Source organism: Pseudopodoces humilis, chromosome 30 (assembly GCF_049639895.1).
Source record: "Pseudopodoces humilis isolate 2021_Gansu_Grassland_sample_001 chromosome 30, ASM4963989v1, whole genome shotgun sequence".
Taxonomy (NCBI): Eukaryota; Metazoa; Chordata; class Aves; order Passeriformes; family Paridae; genus Pseudopodoces; species Pseudopodoces humilis.
In genome coordinates, this window is record NC_142229.1 from 166,703 (window position 1) to 172,500 (window position 5,798).

Below are 5,798 nucleotides of genomic sequence, written 5' to 3' on the forward strand. Positions count from 1 at the left end.
GAATTCCTTTGGAAAATCACGTTACTCCCACATGGGGCTGGAGAGGGACTTTGGGCTGGCATTGGATGATATTTAAGGTCCCTTTCAACCCAGACCATTCCAAGCACAATCCCAGTTTAAATATTGGATTTTGGCTCTCTGCTCTCCTCTCCAAAATCAGAGGCTTCATTTTATAGCAACACTTTTCACACAGACCTCCCAGGAGCACGGGAGAAAAAAAAAATAAAATAAAATGAAAGATTTTAAAAAGGGACTCATTGATTGCCACCTGCTGAAGACACGTCCCAAGAATTATTGGGAGTTCATTTCCAGCCTTGGAAATGTTGATTAAATCTGACCACACCACCCCCCTGCTGAGGACACTTTCGGGAACAAGTCATTAAAGATGTAAAAGCTGCATTAAATATAAAATAATCAATAGCCAAGACCCAGCTGTGATGGATGGACACCACAGGCACTGCGAGAGGGCTCCTCCTAACAGGCATTTCAGAATTAGCCAGAGGTTATTAATGAAAATCCTGCCAGAACTTCCTCCTTTTAATCTTCCCCGTGATCTGGGAAGGTGCGGGAAGGGAAGGTGCGGGAAGGTGCGGGAGAGAGGAGCAGAATTACTGGCACAGAAAGGAAAATGTGAGTTCAGGGTTTGGAATTCTCATGGCACCCCTGGGTTTTGGGTCCACCCTGGTCCTGGCTGAGGGTACAGAGGTGCAGGAATGAGGAGGGGGACTGGGAAAACTCCACCTGGATTCACACTGGTGTAAATAAGCAGAGTTTCTGCCCAAGATGCCAAAAATTTCACTGAAATGTCATCTTATTAGCCCAAACATCACTCCTGACCATCTCAGCTCCTCGTGTTCTGGCAAAACACCTTTTTGTTCTTCATGCTAAACCAAATCCACCTCTCCTTGCTGTGCAGGAATTAGGAACTCGCTCATCTTTTCCTTCATCCTTTAGCGTTTTTTCCAGGGAAATTCCTCCCCCAGGTGGGTGAGAAACGCCACAACAGCAGAGTTTGTTCTTCCATCAGGAAATGAGCTGAGCTCTGTCCTATGGCTCTGGTTATAAACCCAGTTCAATTTCCAAGGTAAATGGGAACAGCGGAAGAAGCCCCACAGAACCTCAGCACTGAAATTCAGAATTTTATCAGCAATAAATTCCCTCAAATCATTTCTGTCCCCAGGAATTAATGAGGCAGAGAGCACAGGGGGAGCCAGACACATTCTCAGTGTCATGAACCTCATCCTGTACTGGAGACACTACTGCTGCTGTTCCAAATACAGCAGAATTCCCCGATTCCTTTGCTTCTGCACAGATCCAAACCGTTCATGGAGCTGCTCTGTGGAATTCCCTGCACTAAAAAAAATATTAGATAATGTGTGAACGTGGGATTTTTAATATGATTGGAAACGGGGTCAAACCCAACCCTCTGACGTTTTAGTTCTCTAAAAATCATGGCGGGGAAAGGGGAAAACGGGGAAAGGGGGAAGGGGGAAGGGAAGGGAAGGGGGAAGGGGGAAGGGAAGGTGCGGGAAGGGAAGGTGCGGGAAGGGAAGGTGCGGGAAGGGAAGGTGCGGGAAGGGAAGGGAAGGGAAGGGAAGGGAAGGGAAGATGCGGGAAGGGAAGGTGCGGAAAGGAAAGGTGCGGGAAGGGAAGGTGCGGGAAGGGAAGGCGCGGGAAGGGAAGGGCAGAGAAGGTGCGGGACGGAAAGGGAAGGTGCGGGAAGGGAAGGTGCGGGAAGGGAAGGTGCGGGAAGGTGCGGGAAGGTGCGGGAAGGGAAGGGGCGGGAAGGGAAGGGAAGGGGAAGGGAAGGGAAGGGAAGGGAAGGGAAGGGAAGGGAAGGGAAGGGAAGGGAAGGGAAGGGAAGGGAAGGGAAAGGGAAGGGAAAGGGAAGGGAAGTGAAGGGAAGGGAAGGGAAGGGAAGGGAAGGTGCGGGAAGGTGCGGGAAGGTGCGGGAAGGTGCGGGAAGGTGCGGGAAGGGAAGGGAAGGGAAGGGAAGGGAAGGGAAGGGAAGGGAAGGGAAGGGAAGGGAAGGGAAGGGAAGGGAAGGGAAGGGAAGGGAAGGTGCGGGAAGGGAAGGTGCGGGAAGGGAAGGGAAGGGAAGGGAAGGGAAGGGAAGGGAAGGGAAGGGAAGGGAAGGGAAGGGAAGGGAAGGGAAGGGAAGGGAAGGGAAGGGAAGGGAAGGGAAGGGAAGGGATGGGAAGGGAAGGGAAGGGAAGGGAAGGGAAGGGAAGGGAAGGGAAGGGAAGGGAAGGGAAGGGAAGGAAGGGAAGGGAAAGGGGAAAGGTGCGGGAAGGGAAGGGAAGGGAAGGTGCGGGAAGGGAAGGTGAAGAAGGGAAGGTGCGGGAAGGGAAGGTGCGGGAAGGTGCGGGAAGGTGCGGGAAGGTGCGGGAAGGGAAGGGAAGGGAAGGGAAGGGAAGGGGAAGGGAAGGGAAGGGAAGGGAAGGGAAGGGAAGGGAAGGGAAGGGAAGGGAAGGGAAGGGAAGGGAAGGGAAGGGAAGGGAAGGGAAGGGAAGGGAAGGGAGGGAAGGGGAAGGGAAGGGAAGGGAAGGGAAGGGAAGGGGAAAGGGAAGGGAAGGGAAGGGGAAGGGAAGGGAAGGGAAGGGAAGGGAAGGGAAGGTGCGGGAAGGGAAGGTGCGGGAAGGGAAGGGAAGGGAAGGTGCGGGAAGGGAAGGGAAGGGAAGGGAAGGTGCGGGAAGGGGAGGGTGCGGGAAGGGAAGGTGGGGGAAGGGAGGGAAGGGGAAGGGAAGGGAAGGGAAGGGAAGGGAAGGGAAGGGAAGGGAAGGGAAGGGAAGGGAAGGGAAGGGAAGGGAAGGGAAGGGAAGGGAAGGGAAGGGAAGGGAAGGTGCGGGAAGGGAAGGGAAGGGAAGGGAAGGGAAGGGAAGGGAAGGGAAGGGAAGGGAAGGGAAGGGAAGGGAAGGGAAGGTGCGGGAAGGGAAGGGAAGGGAAGGGAAGGGAAGGGAGGGAAGGGGAAGGGAAGGGAGGGGAAGGGAAGGGAGGGAGGGGAAGGGGGGGGAAGGGAAGGGAAGGGAAGGGAAGGGAAGGGAGGGGAAGGGAAGGGAAGGGAAGGGAAGGGAAGGGAAGGGAAGGTGCGGGAAGGGAAGGGAAGGTGCGGGAAGGTGCGGGAAGGGAAGGTGCGGGAAGGGAAGGTGCGGGAAGGGAAGGGAAGGGAAGGGAAGGGAAGGGAAGGGAAGGGAAGGAGCGGGAAGGGAAGGGAAGGGAAGGGAAGGGAAGGGAAGGGAAGGGAAGGGAAGGGAAGGGAAGGGAAGGGAAGGGAAGGGAAGGGAAGGGAAGGGAAGGGAAGGGAAGGGAAGGGAAGGGAAGGGAAGGGAAGGGAAGGGAAGGTGCGGGAAGGGAAGGTGCGGGAAGGGAAGGGAAGGGAAGGGAAGGGAAGGGAAGGGAAGGGAAGGTGCGGGAAGGGAAGGGAAGGGAAGGGAAGGGAAGGGAAGGGAAGGGAAGGGAAGGGAAGGGAAGGGAAGGGAAGGGAAGGGAAGGGAAGGGAAGGGAAGGGAAGGAAAGGGAAGGTGCGGGAAGGGAAGGGAAGGGAAGGGAAGGTGCGGGAAGGTGCGGGAAGGTGCGGGAAGGGAAGGTGCGGGAAGGGAAGGGAAGGGAAGGGAAGGGAAGGTGCGGGAAGGGAAGGTGCGGGAAGGTGCGGGAAGGGAAGGTGCGGGAAGGGAAGGTGCGGGAAGGGAAGGTGCGGGAAGGTGCGGGAAGGTGCGGGAAGGTGCGGGAAGGTGCGGGAAGGGAAGGGAAGGGAAGGGAAGGGAAAGGGAAGGGAAGGGAAGGGAAGGGAAGGGAAGGGGAAAGGGGAAAGGGGAGGGGAAGGGAAGGGAAGGGAAGGGAAGGGAAGGGAAGGGAAGGGAAGGGAAGGTGCGGGAAGGGAAGGGAAGGTGCGGGAAGGGAAGGGAAGGGAAGGGAAGGGAAGGGAAGGGAAGGGAAGGGAAGGGAAGGGAAGGGAAGGGAAGGGAAGGTGCGGGAAGGTGCGGGAGGGACGGGAAGCTGCGGGAAGGGATGGTGCGGGAAGGTGCGGGAAGGGAAGGTGCGGGAAGGTGCGGGAAGGGAAGGTGCGGGAAGGGAAGGTGCGGGAAGGGAAGGGAAGGTGAAGGGAAGGGAAGGGAAGGGAAGGGAAGGGAAGGGAAGGGAAGGGAAGGGAAGGTGCGGGAAGGTGCGGGAAGGGAAGGGAAAGGGAAGGGAAGGGAAGGGAAGGGAAGGGAAGGGGAAGGGAAGGGAAGGGAAGGGAAGGGAAGGGAAGGGAAGGGAAGGGAAGGGAAGGGAAGGGGAAGGGAAGGGAAGGGAAGGGAGGGGAAGGGAGGGGAAGGGAAGGGAAGGGAAGGTGCGGGAAGGGAAGGTGCGGGAAGGTGCGGGAAGGGAAGGGAAGGTGCGGGAAGGGAAGGTGCGGGAAGGGAAGGTGTGGGAAGGGAAGGGAAGGGAAGGGAAGGGAAGGGAAGGGAAGGGAAGGGAAGGGAAGGGAAGGGAAGGGAAGGGAAGGGAAGGGAAGGGAAGGGAAAGGTGCGGGAAGGGAAAGGGAAGGGAAGGGAAGGGAAGGGAAGGGAAGGGAAGGGAAGGTGCGGGAAGGGAAGGTGCGGGAAGGGAAGGGAAGGTGCGGGAAGGGAAGGGAAGGGAAGGGAAGGTGCGGGAAGGGAAGGGAAGGGAAGGGAAGGTGCGGGAAGGGAAGGGAAGGTGCGGGAAAGGGAAGGGAAGGTGCGGGGAAGGGAAGGGAAGGGAAGGTGCGGGAAGGTGCGGGAAGGGAAAGGTGCGGGAAGGTGCGGGAAGGTGCGGGAAGGGAAGGGAAGGGAAGGGAAGGGAAGGGAAGGAAGGGAAGGGAAGGGAAGGGAGGAAAGGGGAAAGGGGAAAGGGTGCGGGAAGGGAAGGGAAGGGAAGGGAAGGGAAGGAAGGGAAGGGAAGGGAAGGGAAGGGAAGGGAAAGGGAAGGGAAGGGAAGGGAAGGGAAGGGAAGGTGCGGGAAGGGAAGGTGCGGGAAGGGAAGGGAAGGGAAGGGAAGGGAAGGGAAGGGAAGGGAAGGGAAGGGAAAGGGAAGGAAGGGGAAGGGAAGGGAGGGGAAGGGAAGGGAAGGGAAGGGAAGGGAAGGGAAGGGAAGGGAAGGGAAGGTGCGGGAAGGGAAGGGAAGGGGAAGGGAAGGGTGCGGGAAGGGAAGGTGCGGGAAGGTGCGGGAAGGGAAGGTGCGGGAAGGTGCGGGAAGGGAAGGTGCGGGAAGGTGCGGGAAGGGAAGGTGCGGGAAGGGAAGGTGCGGGAAGGGAAGGTGCGGGAAGGGAAGGGAAGGTGCGGGAAGGTGCGGGAAGGTGCGGGAAGGGAAGGGAAGGGAAGGGAAGGGAAGGGAAAGGGAAGGGAAGGGAAGGGAAGGGAAGGGAAGGGAAGGGAAGGGAAGGGAAGGGAAGGGAAGGGAAGGGAAGGGAAGGGAAGGGAAGGGAAGGGAAGGGAAGGTGCGGGAAGGGAAGGGAAGGGAAGGTGCGGGAAGGGAAGGGAAGGTGCGGGAAGGGAAGGGAAGGGAAGGGAAGGTGCGGGAAGGGAAGGTGCGGGAAGGGAAGGGAAGGTGCGGGAAGGGAAGGGACGGGAAGGGAAGGGAAGGTGCGGGAAGGTGCGGGAAGGTGCGGGAAGGTGCGGGAAGGGAAGGTGCGGGAAGGGAAGGTGCGGGAAGGGAAGGTGCGGGAAGGTGCGGGAAGGGAAGGGAAGGTGCGGGAAGGTGCAGGAAGGTGCGGGAAGGGAAGGGAAGGGAAGGGAAGGGAAGGGAAGGGAAGGGAAGGGAAGGGAAGGGAAGGGAAGGGAAGGGAAGGGAAGGGAAGG